Source organism: Scleropages formosus, chromosome 1, assembly GCF_900964775.1.
Source record: "Scleropages formosus chromosome 1, fSclFor1.1, whole genome shotgun sequence".
Taxonomy (NCBI): Eukaryota; Metazoa; Chordata; class Actinopteri; order Osteoglossiformes; family Osteoglossidae; genus Scleropages; species Scleropages formosus.
The window spans coordinates 28,837,773-28,857,736 of record NC_041806.1 but is presented as its reverse complement, the minus strand read 5'-3'; positions in this window follow the sequence as shown (position 1 = coordinate 28,857,736).

Here is a 19,964-nt window from a genome sequence, read left to right as displayed (position 1 = left end):
TTTTACAGACTGCCAAAGTTACGAGGCAGTCAAAGAAAGTATTAAAAATGCATACAGGGTCGATCCATCCAGACCTACAAATCGGCTGCTGCAAGGCAATATCAGTGTGTAATGCAGAGCTGCATCTGTAACTGAGTTGTTTTTCAATATGGATAATCTTTGTTCAAGTCAAAGTAATCCTCATTATTACAATGGCGGTACCTTTGTTTTTAACTGAAACTGTGCATTAAACCATAAAAAGACTGGAATGTCAGTGTATGAACTTGGAAAAGGGGAGCTTTATTATTGTGCTTTATACAGCCTGACTTACCACAGCTTGTCAAAACAAGAATGACTGATTTACACATCTACTATGAAAGATCAAAGTCTGTATTGGGGTGGAAGCAAAGAAAGTCTGAGCTCTTAGTTACTGTGACTAAAAAATTATGTCTATCATTATAAGCTCCAATAATACATTCTCTGGGAGCTGTCTCCAAAGCTAAATATGAATCAGATTACTTGTCACTGTGTTTATTGGTAGGGTAGCTGAGCATTATTTATACAGAGTGCATTTGAGGTACATTGATTACTGTATGTAAATAATGCACATCACTTCATACAAAAATAGAATCCCTTTTAATGTTGCTTTCTGCTACGACTTTATAAATTGGGGTAAACTTAAAAGAAACAGAAGTTACTCAGAATACCATTACTGAGCCTTGGTATGTTTTGTTTTTCTGCTAGAAAAAAAATGAAGAAAAAGTTCAGATCTTTGAAGAAAATAATAAAACACACTTGGAAACTGTCATAAAATACATAACTCTTGAAATGATACATTCTTTGTGTCCACCATGAAACCCATCCAGTTTCATTGCACATAATTCAGCCATGCTTAACAGGCTCATTAAAAACAGTGAAGAAACATGATCTGTAGAACAAAGGGTATTTTCCAAGAATGCCAGTCTGAGGCAGGGGAAGCAGAAAACACCAAGCAAGAGAAATTGAGTTAAGTTTGACATGGAATTTTTAATGACACATACTAATACAGCTTTCCGAAGTTTTGAGAAATAGTATGACATTTGACAGACATATCCACAATTTGAACTTAGCAAAAAAATAAATAGCACTCAAAACACTAAACTTGCACTCGGCTGCAGATCAGTAAACAGCCTAGAAAATAATACATTAGTTTGTAATTCCATTTAAAAAAAAAAAAAAAATGAGCAAAAATATTGAGCAGAGATTTACCAGTGCAGGAAAACTTAGTGATGTGCATCGATTTATTTACAAGCCTATTAGGTCCCTTTGAGGGATGATTTAGCAATGTTAACATCTTTACATATTACTTGTTTTGACAGTAGTAAATTCAGCAAATCACTCAGAACGAAGTGCCTTGTCCAAAGATCCACCATGAGTCACTCATCCAGTGACCTCTCTGCTTCAAAGCCCAGCTCCTTTGCCACTGATCTAATTCATCAGTGAGTGAGCCTCCTGCCAACATAGCAGATGAAGTCGAGGGACCAGTACTGATGGCGGTTTGCTTTCCTCCATCCTCTTCCTTGAGAGTAGCCTTCGGAGATGAAACACTCTGTTCTCTTGGCTAATCTAACACAGAGAGAGTGCATCAGCTCTGGCTTTGATGAAAGAGCTGTGTTCCACGTTTTTGAGTGGAAAATCAGGCTTGCTAAGATGTAAAGGGAAAAGATCAATGCTGGAGGAAGGCTAAATTGCTCCAATGCGGATTTACCACAACCTAGCACATTCACTGCTTTTAACAGGCCATCTCTGCAGTTCCACTTGCCGAACTACATAATGTGTTGAATGTGCTTCCAGGCATTTACAAATCATTATCTAATAGAATGGAACAAAGCTAGTTTCCTTAAAGTGTATACAGTTGTATATTACTGCTGCTAGCTATTAGTTTGTTTTGTTTGTTTGTATGTATGTTTTCCCCTTTTTGCCCCTTTGTCAACTCATGCCAAAGAAATGATAAATAATAAAAACTTTTTTCTTCCAAAAAAAGTTCTAAAAAACTAATTCTCAGACTGAACCAGAAGTAGCTCTGTTAAAATATGTTTTCAGTAGGTAAAATGGACAAACAAATAAAACAGAAAAGGTCAAGGGTAGACAACTGCACAACTTATTTTTGCTAAAAGACTATTAAATTAAGACTAAATATACTAGAGACAGAAACATTTTATATGATGGCAAACAGAAGTACTGAAAATTAAAATAAAATTTACAAAGCATATTCGAGAACTAAATGGTGTGAACACACACACACACATTTTCTGAACCGCTTGTCCCATACGGGGTCGCGGGGAGCCGGAGCCTACCCGGCAGCACAGGGCGTAAGGCCAGAGGGGGAGGGGACACACCCAGGACGGGACGCCAGTTCGCCGCAAGGCACCCCAAGCGGGACTTGAACCCCAGACCCACCAGAGAGCAGGACCCGGTCCAACCCACTGCACTACCGCGCCCCCTCTGGTGAAATACATTTACTATTAAAATAATATAAAATAAAGAAGAAAAAACACAAATATACCTGTGAAAAATATCTAAACATGGCAAAATTGAAGAAAGGATGAGCCAATATCAAGAATCATTTACTGCTAGAATGATATATCGTAAATCATAAATATATTAAATGACTGGCCTAATCACAGAATTCATTTAGTCACCGTATAAGAGATGCATTTGTATCTGTAGTGTTAATTTAATCTCTCATTAAAAATAGCAGTTTTAAACAAGCTAATATGTAGTCCCCCCTCTTTGATATCTTCAGTATAACCTTCCATTTGGCATTTGTTTTTCAAACTACTTTCAGTTCATTAAATTCATCACTGTTTATCACTTTTAGCAGAGTAAAAAGCAACTAATGCACAATAAAGAGACATGGAATTTGATTAATTAATGTTTTTGAAGAGTCTGCGCTATTAAAAATATCGAAAATGCTGATGTTCACAAACAAGGTAAGCCAAGATAGATATCTGGCTTATAGATAAGTTATTTTATCAGTATTGCCAGTTCAAAAATAAAAATCCAAAAACAGAAACTTGCCACTGAATAACTAGGAAACACCTGTTATGTATGGGACAGTATGGAACAGCTGGTAGCTTTGTGGTCAGAGCTGCTCTCTGTAGAGCCACAGGTCACAAGTTTGAATTTACATTTACGTTTATTCACTTAGCAGATGCTTTTGTCCAAAGTGACTTAAAATGGGTACTCTGTAGTGTCACTAGCCCACACACCCTATTCATCAAGGTGACTTACACTGCTAGAGGCTACTCATCCATGCATCAGCGAAACACACTCTCCCTATGTGTGTGCCACTCACACACTATGGGGAACCTGAACATCATGTCTTTAGACAGTAAGAGGAAACCCACACAGACACAGGGAGAACATGCAAACTCCACACAGACTGAGACGGGATCAAACCCATATTCTCTCACACCACGCAGGCACTGTGAGACAGCAGAGCTACTTGCTGTGCCACCATGCCACCCATGGCTAATCTGGCCTTGAGCAAGATTCTTATCCTAAATTGCTCCAGTAATATTACCCATCTTATTAATGGGTAAATTAGGGAGCTTAATGTTGCAAGTTGCTTTGGAGAAACATGGCAGTTATATGAATAACTGTAACAAGAACTAAGAACTTTTTTCCCACATGAAGGGTAGGAGGAGTTTGAAATAAGCTTGCTATTAACGTAGCTGGGTTTTAGTCTTGACTTCTGAAATGAAGAAAATGGTCTGAACAGGATCCTCTCACATGTGGCAATGTCACACTGTTTAATTAATTTAACTTTTAGCAACCATTTCTATTCATTCATTCATTCATTCATTCATTCATTCATTCTTTCATTCCTTGACAATTACTGGCATAGGAAAGTATGACATTCAGGAAATCATGTATGGCAGGCAAGGATGGACTATGTAATTAAATAATGTTGCCTATTCACAAAAATGCACGACCGAACATACCTTTGTCATTTGCTAGAAAACCCTAGAAATGCCACAAAAAAGCAGGCTTAAAACATCTATTGCAAATTGCTGTCAAGGATTGCCTGTGGCTATTTAGGAGTATGAGTGAGTCTGCAGGGTAGTTTGATGAAAGTTCTCAAATACAGTCTACTTACCTTGTTTCTTTTTTGTTTTTGTCTTTTTTCCTTTCAGTACTACAACATTATGTTCAAACCTGCAGCTATCATGTTATTCTGATAGAAAAAAAAATCTTCAGAGAATTTAGCTCTCCTTAAATTTACAAAGGCACTCAGAGGCATGCAGTTCTACTTCAAAATTCTTTTGGAAGAGTTCATAAATAAATAAATAAATAACAAAATACATAAATAAATAAATAACAAAATACATAAATAAATAAATGAACTGAAAAGCTAAAAACATGTTACAAAATGCAAACTGCTTCCCCCACGGCTAACCTAAACTCAAAATAACACTGTAAACAATAGAGGGCACCCAGGAGGTTATAAAAATCTCAGATTAATTCATTCCTGTCAGGTATGCGGAGTCAAAAACTGAACAGTGCTCTGTGCAAGGAAAAAAAAAATGACTGCCTAACTAAATAATGTGTTTGGATTATTGGCGGCCACCAGTTCAGTGAAGCAGAAAATGGAAAATATGCTCGGGAGTCCAGGCCAGTTTACTTGAGCTGCAGGCATGCTGCTGTCCATAGACACCTTGAGCAACCTCAGCAAAATTCCTCAGCTGAAGATTCAGGCTGTAAAGCTAATTATAACTAATTTGAATTCATCGAATCAGTAAATTTGTATTAAGGTGGATTCAGAGGCATCCCTGAATGCCAGCAAGAGGCTGCTGACAGAAGTCAAAATTACATGCACGCAATGACTCCAGTGATTTGGTGAGGACAGCAGAGCAACTACCTTCAGGATTTCCCCTCCCACAATTATCTCCAGGAGATTATTTGTTTATTATTCATGAGTTACCAACAAACACACCATTAACACCTTCATCACTGGAGACAGAAATAACTGCAGCTGTTGAGGTGACCAGGCTAAAATCTATAGTTTTGCTTAAGTGCCTAAAACTCATGAGTATAAACTTTCTTTCACTATCCCTTAGTAAAAGCTAATGAAAGCTGCTGTGTAAAGAGGAATAATTTTAAAATAATTATAAGCATCACAGTGGTTTTTAAAAAAATCAGGGGAAAACACTGATGTTCTGATTAATAATTAAAACTGAATACATTCCATTAATGCTAGATGCTGCAATGTTTTGCAATGTTAATATCTGCAATGAAAAGGAATGTGATGTTGTACTGTTTAAAGAAAAAGAAGAGAAGATTAATAGCAGTTGCATTTAACTCCCACGTTTTAATTGTGCCATTCATTATTTAATCCTCAGAAGACATTAATACCTACACTGTAAAATCCTAGATATTATATGTACCTGAAAAGTGTTGCATTATTCAAGTCTAATCACCCTCCTCCCAGCTTCACATGCATACAGCAGTGTAGTTTGCAAAATTAGGAGGAATTAAATAAATGGAACTGCTATTTACATATCAAATTGAGCAAGGGGATGAAAGGAATGGAAAACACTGAGTTGTATGAAGTCTTCCTCTAAGAGCAATTAGAACCTTTGCTCAAGGTCAGATATTCATTTCGTATTGCAAATACTCAGCGGGATAGAACAGCCTAGGTTTGTATAAAACCAATAAAAAATGCAAAATGTGAGCCTTGCAGTGTGTACAAAGCTGAAGCAGGGAAGGGGAAGCACCCAGGTTTTACAAAGCAGAGAAAAAAGAAAATGCTCAAAAGAAACCTTTGACATGACAGTTGATCATGGCTGGCTGAAGTGCCTTTTGTCTGTCAGACAGAACATGCTGACCAAAGGTCAGCAGGTTACAGGAGGTGGGAGAAAATTGTGTTTTAGGAAAGGAGTCATCTTTCATTCAAGGGGAACATTTCATTTTGAACAACAGAATGATGCATCAGTGTACAGGTAACTGTATATAAGAGTAACTAGTGAGATTTCTGAATTATTACTATGATTTGTTATATATATTGTTATATGTATTGTTATATATATGTTATATGTGTATGCATACAGTATAAATATATAATTTGTTACATAATTGGGTACATTTACATTTTCTATTTTCCTGACATTCAAACAGTAGCAAAGATTTTCGGTAAAAAAAAAAAGGTACTGTAATCTGGGGATTTCAAGGGTGCATTCCAAAAGCAGCTTTTTCAGATTCACTGCATGACCTATGACCCCCTAAGAGACTGGAATTTCTATTTAGCAAACGTGAAGGCCGAATACAAGGTGATTTTGTCCTCCTTTGGCTTTTTTTTCTCTTGTGTAAACTTTCAGCACCCAGAGCAGATAGGTTTGAATACTTATGCAAAATGTGGGCTGTCTTTTTTCTTTCTTTTAGAGATGTGCTGACAAATACATTTAACTGTGTATTTTTTCAGCTTTTGTATATTACACACACATTTTCTGAATCGCTTGTCCCATACGGGGGTCGCAGGGAACTGGAGCCTACCCGGCAATACAGGGAGTAAGGCCAGAGGGGGAGGGGACACACCCAGGACGGGATGCCAGTCCGTCGCAAGGCACCCCAAGCAGGACTTGAACCCCAGACCCACTGGAGAGCAGGACCCGGTCCAACCCACTGCGCCACCGCACCCCCGCTTTTGTCTATTAGTATTATGCAATTCTCAGCTGAGACAAAACAGTATACAGATGTAAGATGTAAAAATAGAAATGCTACTTTTGTCACTACCTTTTAGGCTTCACATTATATCTTCCTGAAATCATAACTTTTATTTTATATGTTCCTTGGATATAACTGGTGTTGTAATGAGTTTTAAATTGTTTAAACACTGCTAAAGCCACCGTTTAATATTAAGGCTTGAAATAAATTTCCTTCGAATGACATCTGTGGAAAATCTCGTAAATCTCGTAAAATATTTCATTTTTCATCACACAAAAGCATTCCACACCAACACTGCAGCACAGTCTGTGTTATACGGTTGGGTGGATTGCTGATATAGTTTTTTATGAAATTCTCCCCCACCCCCCTAGGCAACAGAAGGATCATGCTGTTGCCGTGGCAAGGCTGGTATTACTCTATATTTTGTCTCTGAAGTGTTTCAAACCCTTGGTGTCTTTGCTGGAGTTAGTGGCAGGATGTGTTTGAGGAGAGCGGGAGGTTAGTGTGAAGAAAAGACATTTATGAAGGAGACCAGTTACTCTAAAACACTGGAGTCTACTTTCTTGTCCCAGAGCAGGTTGGAATCTCTGAAGGAGGTCTAGGGTAACAGCTTCTGTCAGCACTGACCCCACACACAGACACACACATACAGTCTGGTCGCAGCGAACCGGAGCCTAACCAGGGAACACAGGGTACAAGGCCAGAGGGTGAGAGTACACAGCCAGGACATGACACCAGTCCATCACAAGACACCCCAAGCAAGACTCAAACCCCAGACCCACCAGAGAGCAGGACCTGGCTAAGCCTGCTGAACCACCATGCCCCCCACCAGTGACTCCAACCTGAGCAAATGATTAAAGGTTTGGTTTACCTGATTCCAGCTCAGCATGGTGCTAAAAATACTAGGAGTCACATTTGCTCTGATTGTGTGTTCCTCACAATCGTTCTCTCTATCAGGCAGCCATGGGTAAAAATCCCTTTTACCCAGCTAAATAGTTACTGGGAAAAATCAGTACTGAAGATGTCTGGCAGTGGAAGTCCTGTTTACTGAACCCCTGACTCAATTCCCTTACCATCTCATTTCATCCCCCGGGTCAAGAGAACCACTGACAACCAGGGAATGAGGTGATTTTCTTTTCTTGTAATCTATTCATTTGAGCCGCAAACTCCCCTTGAGTCTTTTCGTCTGCCGGTGGCCAAGCAGTGAAGAGGCTACGCATGCATCTGAAGGTTACTGATGCAAATCCCAGAAGTGCCGAGGTTAGCATGGTATCCCTGAGCAAGATGTTCTCCAGAACTGCTTCAGTAAACATTCAGCCAGATAAATTTACAAAAAGGTTTGGGCCTCTGTTGGCATTTTTTGCGCTTCATAATGCACCACACATTCTCAATGGGAGACAGGTTTGGACTGCAGGCAGGTCAGTCAAGCACCTTCACTTTCCGGCTGTGAAACTATGCTGTTGTCATAGGTGCTGAATGTGGCTTGGTGTTGTCTCACTGAAATATGGAAGGACATCCCTGCAAAAGACATTATCTGCATGGCAGCATATGTTGCTCCAAAATGTGCATGTACACTTCAGTATTAATGGTGCCTTCATAGATATGTAAGTTTCCCATGCCTTGGGCACTAACACACCCCCATGCCATGACTGGAGCTGGCTTTTGAACTTGACATTTGTAACAATCAGGATGATCCTTTTCCTCTTTGGGCCAGAGAGCACAATGTCCATTTTCTCCAAAAACAAATTGAAAGGTGAACTCATCAGTCCACAGCATATATTTCCACTTTGTGTCAATCCATCTCAGATGAACTTTAGTCCAAAGAAGTTGATGGTTTTTCTAGATGTTGCAAATGTATGGCTTCCGCTTTGTGTAGTATAGTTTTCACTTGCATTTGTAGATGTTGCGATGAAGTGTATTTACTGACAACAGTTTTTCGAGCCCATGTGGGTACAGTGATTACAGGAAAATGTCAGTTATTTTTTTATATTGCCATCTGAGGACTTGAAAATCACAGGTATTCAATATAGTTTTGCAGCCTTGCCCTTTACGTAAACCAGTTTCTCTGGATTCTCTGAATCCTTTAATGAGTATCAACCGTAGATGGTGAAATCCCTAAATTCTTTGCAATCATACATTGAGAAATGTTGTTTCTAAACGGTTCAATTATTTGCTCATACAGTTCAGCACAAAGTGGTGAGCTTCAACTCATCCTTGCTTGTAAACAACAAGCCTTTCATGGTTGCTCCTGTTATATCCAGTCATGATAGTGTCATCTGTTACCTATTCACAAAGTTCCAAATAGGTTTGTTTGACACATTCCACAGGAAAATAGATGCCTGTACCAACTATTTTGGAATGCGTTGCAGACATCAAAATTGGAATTAGCTCAAATTTACAAATTTATTTTAAGTTGATGAGGTAAAACATTAAATATCTTGTCTTTGAGCTGTTCTTCACTGCTTTTTGTTTTATTTGTGTTTTACATACTGTCCCAACTTTTGGGGAAATGCAGTTGTATTACTTTATGGCTCCAGTAAGTGGTTCAGGTGGATAAACATTAACTTTCAGTCGCTGTGCACTTTAATCATCTTGTATTCTTGTTTCATACATTGGGGTTGTAGGTTTAACAGAAAGGAGCCAGATGTATACCAAGCATTTAATAAATCCTATCCAGGGTGTGTGAGCCCCCCCCCCCCCCTCCCCCACCAAGCCCTCTGCTCAAAAAATCCAAGATAAAGTGTAGTTCACTACAGTCTTGGTCAGGAAAAACAGCTATTGAACTGGGATGGATGGATGGATGGATGTTTATTTGAACAAACCTGCCTAAAAATATCTTCTAAATTAACCTAAGTCTAATATGTTAATTTTGAAGCATGTCCCCTGGTGTCAAAGGAACTTGATTATTTTTGCGGTTTGATAAAATATTATCATGCACACCAAAAATGATGTGCTGTCAGTCACAAGGCTTCATTGCATTCAGTAAAATCATCTTCTCATCCTCACATTGAGCACATAAGCTTTTATGTGGAAGATCATTCAGCTACTCTGGATCTTATCTGGTTGAAATTCAATAAGAAAAATTTTATTTTTGTAGACAAAGGGTTTTGCTTTAACATTGGGGAAAGCTGTATTAGGTAAATCAGTTGGTATAGTAAGACTGCAGATAAATGAGTGTACACCCTTCTGGGTTATTGACTTTTCTTTATATGACAGTGCTGAAAGATAAGGATTGCTCTTCAGAAAACAGATATTGTATATACATGACATTTCTGTGTGTATATGTGTGTGAAGACCTCAATCTTTAATTTAGAAAAGTTTAATATACAGAGCACTGCAAAGATATTTAGACTTTTCACCAATTGTCTTATACTGAATCAAAAATGTCACATTGAAATTTTGTTCTCCGTGATATTTTATTGGAAAACACAAAACAGAGGAGTACACTTTTAGGAATAGATTTGTCCGGTTATGCTGGTCCAGGAAGCACTTCCCAGGGTCACTCCTGCCAACAGCCTTTAGGATGGATAATAAATTGTTATGCTGTTAATGTTGTTCTGAGGTCTAAAGAGGTTTTGAGCTTTTATCTATTTTTCTATATTCACACCATTTTGCTTTCATTCACATCTAGTTATCTATCTGCACTGTGGAAAAAGCTTTTGGTCATATGACAGAAAGATGAAACTTTCTGTCATTTCTGAAAAATGTAATGCAGCACATTTACATTTTCTCAAACCCAACTTTTCCTGTGTCTCAGCTACTTCATAAACCACCATCATGCTGCCAAGGTTATTATAAGATACATGATTGCTGAGGATATTCTTCAATGCAAAAAACTGCCATGTTGCTACAAGCACATCATCAATATACATACCTGTAAAAAATTTTCAAATCTTAAAGTACAATATGAGAAGGTAAATTACAACGTACATACAATATGGCTTGCTTGATTACAGCATCAACAAAAGTTCAACAGCAGCAAGTTTTCCCAGCTAAACTCTTTTAAGTCAACAGTAAATAAGTTAAGGCCAGCTGGAGATGAATTTGGTCAAAATTGAGTGGCCAGCAATACAATATCAACAGACAATACACACATACCGTTTGAACTGCTTGTCCCATACCAGGTGGTGGGGAGCTGGAGCCTAACCCGGCAACACAGAGTGTGGGGCTGGAGGGGGAGGGGACACACCCAGAACGGGACACCAGTCTGTCACAAGGCACCCCAAGCGGGACTCAAACCCCAGACCCACTGGAGAGCAGGACCTGGTCCAACCCACTGCGCCACTGAGCCCCCCCATACAGACAATATAGTATAAACAAAACATGCCTGGGATTTTCAGCTGTTCAGTAACCCCATAGCCTATTACAACTGACTACTACCACTCATGAGAGATGTTTTAGCAAAGCCTATGCCCAGGATGAACCAGCATGTACAATCTCATCCCTCAATACATCCTGTAACAGTAAATAACTCAGCTTACTATTTCAGACCACATATTAAAGTGTTAAACTCAATTAGTTATCCTTCAATGAAAGAAAACTACTAAATTCTATATTTATCATATGAGGTTTCAATTCATGGAGAAACTTGTGGAGCTGAAAGGGTTTAACCTATGTGCAAGGTATTTTGTATAATATGATTGTACTTCAAGTGCACTCAGCACTCATATAATCACAGTAGTCATATCATTGCATAGTTACATGCAATGAAAAACTGTTATCTTATATACAGTTTTTTCACAAAACAGGCTTTTTAGTTAATACAATTGCCATTTACTTCCCAAAACAAGCATTTTATTCTGTACAATGGCTTGTATCATATTCTTGTATCACAGGTTTTACACTCAACCCTTGTTTAATATGCATATATAATACTTCCATTCTTCATATAACAGTCTTAATTCATTCCATGAAATCACCTTGTTAAGGAAATTCCCATTGTAAGGGAATCAAATTTATATGATTCCTTATGGAAAAAAACCCATTCATAGATGAAATATGTCACCTAAAATTAACTACCAAACCAAAAAAAAAGGTATTTTTATATCTGACACTGACAACATCAACAAATTTAATTATTTTTGGGTAGCTCTGAACACTACACTGTTGGGTGCCTCCAAATACAGCAGCTTCCCAACTTAACAACTTTCTAGAATCTAAGTTTTTGATATTAGCCAACTTTGTTGAGAGGTATTTAGAACAAATTTTTAATAAGCAGAGCTTTCATTTCAACTGAAATTGCATGCTGAATTTGCCAGCAGATAGTCATCACAAATAGTAAGCACTGCCTTAAGCTTGTCAACACCCTGGCTCAATTTCTGGCCATGCTTCTTTATTGCACTTTTGTATTTACAATAGTTCGTAAACACTCAGTGAGGCTAATAAGAACATGCAGAGCTGTTTGCCAGTTTGGTCTCTGTGAGTTGCTCAATTGGACAGAGACAGAGACAGTGTCCATGTGAGAAACTGCCTTCCAGCCTACAAAGCTGTCTTGCTGCTGACTGTGTTATACTTTATTCATTTAGCAGATACTTTGCTCTAAAGTGGCATAAAAGTCAAAGTAAGCAAAAGAGGTTCACATCATACAAAGAGATATACACTTCTCACAGAACAGTCACTGTGTCCACCATGTTTGCCGGCGCACATTAGACCAGCGGCTGGAAGTAGGACTGATGAGGAGCTCGTGCCCTGCTTTGTGTTGTATTGAAGTAACCAACTTTTTGAATAACAAACTAACTCTGGTACCAGTTAAGTTCCAAAGTAGGGGATATACTGCATTATAAAATTTGAAAATGTTGTCAGTATCATGTAAAAAATACAGTTAATGACTTTAATTAATTGTAGTTGACATATTTTTTGTCTTTTTCTGTAAGAAACATGGGGGGCGTGGCAGAGTAGCAGGCTTGGCTGGGGCCTGCTCTGTGGTGGGTCTGGTGTTCAAGTCTTGCTTGGGGTACCCTGCTGCGAACTGGAGTCCCGTCCAGGGTATGAACCCTCCCCCTTCGGCCTTGTGCCCTGGGTAGGCTCCGACTCACTGCGATCCTGCTTGGGACAAGCGGTTTCAGACTCTCTGTGTGTGTGTGTGTGTGTGTGTGTGTGTGTGTGTGTGTGTGTGTGTGTGTGTGTGTGTGTGTGTGTGTCTGTGTAAGAGACATTGGTAATGGTAACAAAAAGTTGCACTACAAGGTGATTTTACAGAACAAATTCACCCCTTTATCTAAGAACTGGACATGGTTTGTTCTGCTTTAGTGAACAAAGACAAAAAAAAAAAAAAATTAAAGAGAAAAATTTTTGTCTTGTTAAAACTCTTTATTAGTTTGTAAAAAGTATTTCATTAATTAAGCACATGGTTATATCGCTTAAAAGTGTTTTGTGTATAAATTTCTGCCTGATTTTTGGTGGCAGACAAATCATCTAGGGTGTTTATGCAAATGTTTAGAGGTACATTTAATATTTTCTATTAGACCTGTCTCAAATGATTCTTACTTCTATTTTCCACTGCCTCCAATTTTTTGAACATCCTTTGAACATCCATTATTATTCCTTACATCACTGACATTACGCTGGATCTGACAGATACATCATCAAAGGGCATTGAACCAGCTGGAGTTATGGGAGTGTCTTGTCTCTCAAGAGCAGCTGGAAGTGGTTCAGTTTAGTTTCCCCACAGCTGTTCTATACTGTCAGTTTTGGCTGGGAGGCCATGTGGATTGTGTGATATAAACACTTCTGCTTCCATGGAGTAATGAAGTCCTCTGTCACAGGATTCAGTCAAGACTGTTAATACAAGATTTGACCTTCCTCGACTCCACAATCTGAGATAGAACCAGTTTCATTTGCTTTAATGTCTTATATACTCCTGTAAAACTTTTTATCAGAGACACAGGGATTTGCAGGAGAATACCTCAAGTAATCGCCTCCAGAACTTTTAGTTCTACCCTCAGCCAAGTCAAGCTGGTTATTGTTGCTGCATATCATTTGGTATAGGCATACAGACATACAGAAAGACGAAGCCATGCAGTGTGTTGCATCTTTTATTGTTTGGGTTGATGCTGTTTGATGTTGTGTGGAAAGGTGTTGTTTGTATTTGGTTGCCAACTTGTAATTGCTGATGAGTGGTTGGAAGTGAGTTCAAATTGTACAATTTGGAATACGAGCTATAGAACTGCCACTAGATGGCCATACATTAATAACATTCTTTGTTTAGCGAAAATGCGATATAGTAGAGAAGAAGAGTTTGCCTCAGAATTGTGTACGCGTGGAGCAACAGATGTTTTGTTGGTATTCTAATTAAGTGTAACGTTGTAATTAGAAAACCCAGAAGTTGGTCTCGTCATTTGTGAACTCAGGAAGCTGCAACACGGTTAGTGATAACATTTTTTGGTGCCAAAAACCAGGAAGGGAGACACACACACACACACACATTTTCTGAACTGCTTGTCCCAAACTAAACAGATAGCTTGCTGCAGCTAGCGAAGTAACAGGTGAAAGGGAAGATTTCGGACTGATTACAGAGACTGAAACACAAAAGAGGAGTTTTACGGGCATCTGTAATGAAATTACTGAGGTCTCTAGAGGAAGAAACATGTAAGGATAACGTGAATTGTGATCGTTTGAGAGAGTTGTTGTCCATGCTCTCAATTAAGGAGGAGAATCTACGTGAACTGGAAATAGAATACAAAATACCAATAGACAAGCTAGATGGAGACATCATGAAAACTGTAGACTATCAGGACCCCATCAGCCTGTGGAAATGCCTTGCTGCCAGATTGACTGAACATCATATTGAAGCAGTGGAAGGAGTTAGGACAGCCCAGCTAAGTGATGTGAGTACGCGTACAGACAGATTAACCAACACATCATCAGTGAAATTATCGATGCTGTCTGTAAGTAAATTTAACAGAGAAGTATGTCTTTGGCAAGAGTTCTGGGATCAGTTTGATCTGCTATCCATGAAAACAGAGGATTAAGCAAAATGAAGAAGTTTGCTTACTTGAAGTGATACCTCGTTAGACCTGCTGCTTGAGCTGTTGCAGGATTAAAAATGTTCAACAGCAATTATGATGCAGCAATTGATATGCTGAAGGAAAGATTTGGAAGAAAGGACCTTGTGGTGAGTGCACACATGTCCAAATTAGTGAAATTGACTCCAGTAAAGAAGTCTTTCGATGTTGAAGCATTAGGATGACTGTATGACGATTGTGAGGTACAGATCAGAAGTTTACAATCCTTAGGTGTTGTATCAGACACCTATGGAGGATTATTGTGCCCCATACTGCTTCAGATGATACCGGACAATCTTGCCCTGGAGTACACACGTAAAATGAGTCCAGGTCAGGAATGGAAGGTTCCTGAACTTGTAACTTTCCTGCAACGGGAGGTTGAAAGTAGAGAGCATGCGATGCACTTGACTAATACAGAAACCATAACCAAGAATGCACAGGCTTCTCACAAGCAACACTGTAAAGCAGATGCTTGGAGTGAGACAAAGGTCTGAAGGGTAAACATGCCTACAGCCACAGCTCTCCACACAGACAGTTTGAACGCACCTCTTACTTGTATATTCTGTGATAGCACAATCCATAAATCAGAATTGTGCACGGCTGACACAGTGAACACAGTGAAAGGAGAAATTGAAGAAAATGGGGAGGTGTTTTATTTGCCTACGACCACGACACATTGCAAGGGTTTCTAAAACAAAGGGTGTGTCATGCATTGCTTGCGGCAGAAGACATCATGCTGCATTGTTGTGACAAAGCCAAACAAGCAGAAGCCCCCAATGATACTGAAGGTTCTACAGAGGCACTCAATTCATCTGTTATGCCCCACACTCCAACAACACACATGAAGGGTCAGAACACTATGCTGTTGCAAACAGTGAGAGCGTGGACTGAAGGACCCAGAGGACGGAAAGCTGTGCACTGTTTAATGGATGGTGGGAGCCAACAAAGTTTCATCCATGAGAAGCAGGTAAAGATTTTGGGTCTGCCAGTTCAAAGGAAGGAGACTCTAAAGTTGTATACCTTTGGCTCTGAGAACCCATTAACAGCTGTGAGAAACATTGTAAAATTAGTGAGGAGAATGTCTGGAATAAAGAACAGAAAATAGAGATTGAAGCTGTTGAGACACCACAAGTGTGTACCGCAATTATGAAGGTGCCTGGTAAACATCTTCCACACCAGCTAGAGAAAGGGGGGCTACCACTAGTAGATGTTTCAGCTGATAGCAATGAGGAGCCAGAAATATCTTACTGATTGGAGCCGATTACTACTGGAAGGTACTGTCAGGAAGAGTAGACCAAATATCAGAAGCCCTAGTACCTGTTGAAACAATATTTGGCTGGGCAGTACAGGGACCAGGCTCTGCGTCAAACATGAGCAAAGTTGCTTCTATAAACATTGGAATAAACGAATGCAATGAAGTCTCAAAGCAGCTGCGCATGTTCTGGGAATTGGATTCCCAGGGTATAACACAGGGAGATGGGGACAGCGCAGATGACAGCGAGGCTAGACAGAACTTTGAGGGGTCAGTCAAATATATTAGAGGGCAATATGAGGTAGAGTTACCGTGGCAGCAAAATATGCCACACCTTCCAGACAATTTCAGAATTGCCCAGAAAAGACTTGACAGACTGCAAAGGAAATTGAAAACAGACAAGAGGTGCAATGATGTCATTCAAAATTATCTGCAGCAGGGGATATGTGAAGATGTCCCAGAAGACAACTGTTCACAAGCGACGGAGGACAATGTGACATATTACCTGCCCCATCATGCTGTCATCAGAGAAGACAAAATGACAACTAAACCGAGAGTGGTCTTTGATGCCTCCTCTCATAAGCATGGCAGTCCATCTTTGAACAATTGTTTACTGACTGGTCCAAACCTTAATCCAGACCTTTTAAGCATTTTAGTAAAATTTAGACTGCATACAGTTGCATTCACAGCAGACGTTACATGGGTTTCCCCACAGGTATCCATTACAAAGAAAGACAGAGATGCCTTAAGATTCTTATGGATTACAGGACCACCTGACACTGAGAACACAAGACCATGCAAGATGAGGATGAGTTGTGTCGTGTTTGGGGTTTCTTCAAGCTCATTCCTGCTGGCAGCCACAATCTGGCATCATCTACAAGGGTACAGAAACAACCATCCACATGCCGATAACATTCTAGAAAACCTGCCATTAGGCAGATGATCTGATTGCCAGCACAGAGCATACCAAAGAGGCTTATACGCTGACATCAAGAGGAAAGGAGAGCTTGTCCACAGTCAGCACGAACTTGTGTAAGTGGACAAAGAATTCTGCAGAGCTGAAGGCTAAGTGGCTGAACAGTGACTTTGAATGTACGCAAGAACCTGAAGCACGTGGTTGTGTGCTAAAAGTGCTTGGGTTGGTCTGGAGACCAGATAGTGATGATTTTGTCTTTGACCTTAGACACATGATGAGTATCTTAAAGGAGCAGGGTAACATGAAAAGAAGCATCTTGAAATAATCAGCTAGAATATTCCCATAGGTTTCCTGGCACCATTCACTATAGGAGTTAAATGCCGTTTCCAAGACATGTGGCAAAGGGGCTTAGGATAGGATGAGGAGCTGTCAGAAGACCTCAGTCATGAATGGCAACAATGGCGCATGGAGCTCCCACAGCTGCATCAGATCATCATTCCAAGGTGGTACAGAATAAGTGAGTGGCAAAATGAGCAATCCCCACTTCCTCATGTCTTCAGTGATGCCAGTGAAAGCACATATGGGAGTAGTTGCATACCTCCAAGGATGGACTAAGGAGGGAAGAGCTGTGACCAGTTTTGTTGCACCCAAATGGAGAGTGGCACCCATAAAGAAACTAACTCTACCACGTTTGGAGTTGAGGGGAGCTTTAGTTGGAGCTAGAATAAGGAGCAACTTGTTAAAGATTCTGAACATGATGCCATCCCAGTTTTGTTTGTGGTCAGATTCCATGATAGTTATTCAGTGGATTTGTGGCTCAGCACAAAGATGGAAGCAGTTTGTTGCGGACAGAGTCACAGAAATACAGTCATTGACAGCACCAGAATCATGGTCACATTGTTGTGGTAAGCTCAACCCAGCAGACCTTATTACAAGACGACAGACAGCAGCCAAACTGAAAGGAGATGAGTCGTGATGGTCATCTCTGCCTTTTGTAACATCACCCACACAACCAGAATCAACAATGGAAGAGTTCTCTCAGGAAGAATTGAAGTATGAGATGAAGCCATGTCAAGTGACAGTTCAGCTTAGCAACACTGAAGTGAGCTAATCTGAACCACTACTACAGCTGGAAGCATACAGTAAACTTACCACTGTCTTGAAAGTCACTGCTTGGATCAGACGATTTGTCTGCAGTTGCTGTGCTCAGGACAGGAAACGAGGAGAACTCACAGCAGAGGAGCTGTCAGAAGTTGAAAGATTGTGGATTCAGGAAGCACAAGGCAAAGTGTTTGCCAGAGAAATGAATGAATTGAACACAGGGCAGAGTATTCACAAGGACTCAAAAATCAGAGATCTTAACCCTTGATGAATATGAAGTAATATGTGTGCGAGGAAGGTTGAACAGTCAAGCTTGACTGAGAGAGAGCAGCATCCATGGCTGCTACCCACCAGCCACCAACTGTCTGACATGCTGGTTATGTATTGCCATAACAAGGTAATGCATTCAGGAGTCAGGGACACATTGGTCCAGCTGAGAGAAAGATAATGGATCCCAGGTGCCAGACGCAAGGTAAAGAAAATCATATCTGCCTGCATGATCTGCAAAAGATTCAGAGCAACCCCAGCTCAGCAGGTGACTGCACCCCTACCAAGGGATAAGATTGTTGAATCACCTCCATTTGAAATTACAGGTATTTACTTTGCTGGCCCTCTTCATGTCAAGAACTGTACCACCGTAGAAAAGGCATACATTGCATTGTTCACTTGTGCTGTGACACGAGTGGTACACTTAGAGTTGGGGTCAGATTTGTCCATAGAAAAATTCCTCCTGGCTCTAAAGAGGTTCATGTCCAGGGGTGGCCCCTGCAGAGTCATCTATTCAGACAATGCTCAAACCTTCAAAAGATGATCATGATCTCAGAGAACTCTGGGCAACAATTAAAGACCCTGAGCTTCTAGAATACACACACACATTTTCAGAACCGCTTGTCCCATACAGGGTCACGGGGAACCAGAGCCTACTCAGTAACACAGGGCGTAAGGCCAAAGAGGGAGGGGACACACCCAGGACGGGATGCCAGTCTGTCGCAAGGCACCCCAAACAGGACTCGAACCCCAGACCCACCGGAAAGCAGGACTGCGCCCCTCACACTTCTAGAATATTTTTCCTGAAATGGCATAAGGTGGAAGTTCATAGCAGAAAGAGTACCTTGGTGGGGTGTATTTTTGGGAACGGTTAACCCAATCAGTGAAAACAAGTCTGAAAAGAGTGATGGGGAGAGTGCAGTTGAGCTTTGAAGAATTGTCTTCGCTGCTGACAGAGGTGGAGGCAATAGTCAATTCAAGGCCACTCACATTTATCTACACTGAGTTGGAAGAACCTCAACCATTAACACCTGGACATTTTCTTGTTGGGAAAAGACATACTTCCTTACTGCCAAAGTCTTTCCACATTGAGAATCAAAGCACCAACATCGGTAAAGAGGAACTAACATAAAGATGGAAATATTGTCAGAGGCTTCTTAATAAGTACTGGAAGCAATGGAGAATGGAGTATCTGTTAGACTTGAAGTCTGCACATACCAATAAGATTCCTACTCCACTGAAGGAAGGAGATCTGGTTTTGGTTAGAGATGACCGAATGCCATGGTAGATCTGGAAAACTGGGATAATCAAGGAGCTTTTCCCAGGAAGAGATGGACGTGTGAGGTCGCACACTGTGCAACTTCCAGCTGGGACTGAATTAAGAACTATTCAGCATTTATATCCTTTAGAAATTTGATTGTGTTACTGTCTTTGGGGGGGGGGTGTTGTGTCCTTTAGTGTTTAGGTTGATGCTGTGTGATGTTCTGGGGGGTGCAGTGGCGCAATGGGTTGGACCAGGTTGTGCTCTCTGGTGGGTCAAGTCCCACCTGGGATGCCTTGCGACAGACTGGCGTCCTGCCCTGGGTGTGTCCCCTCCCCCTCCAGCTTTTTGCCCTCCGTTGCCGGGTTAGGCTCCAGCTCCCCGTGACCCCATATGGGACGAGCAATTTCAGATGATGTGTGTGTGTTTGATGTTGTGTGGAAAGGTGTTGTTTGTATTTGGTTGCCAACCTGTAATTGC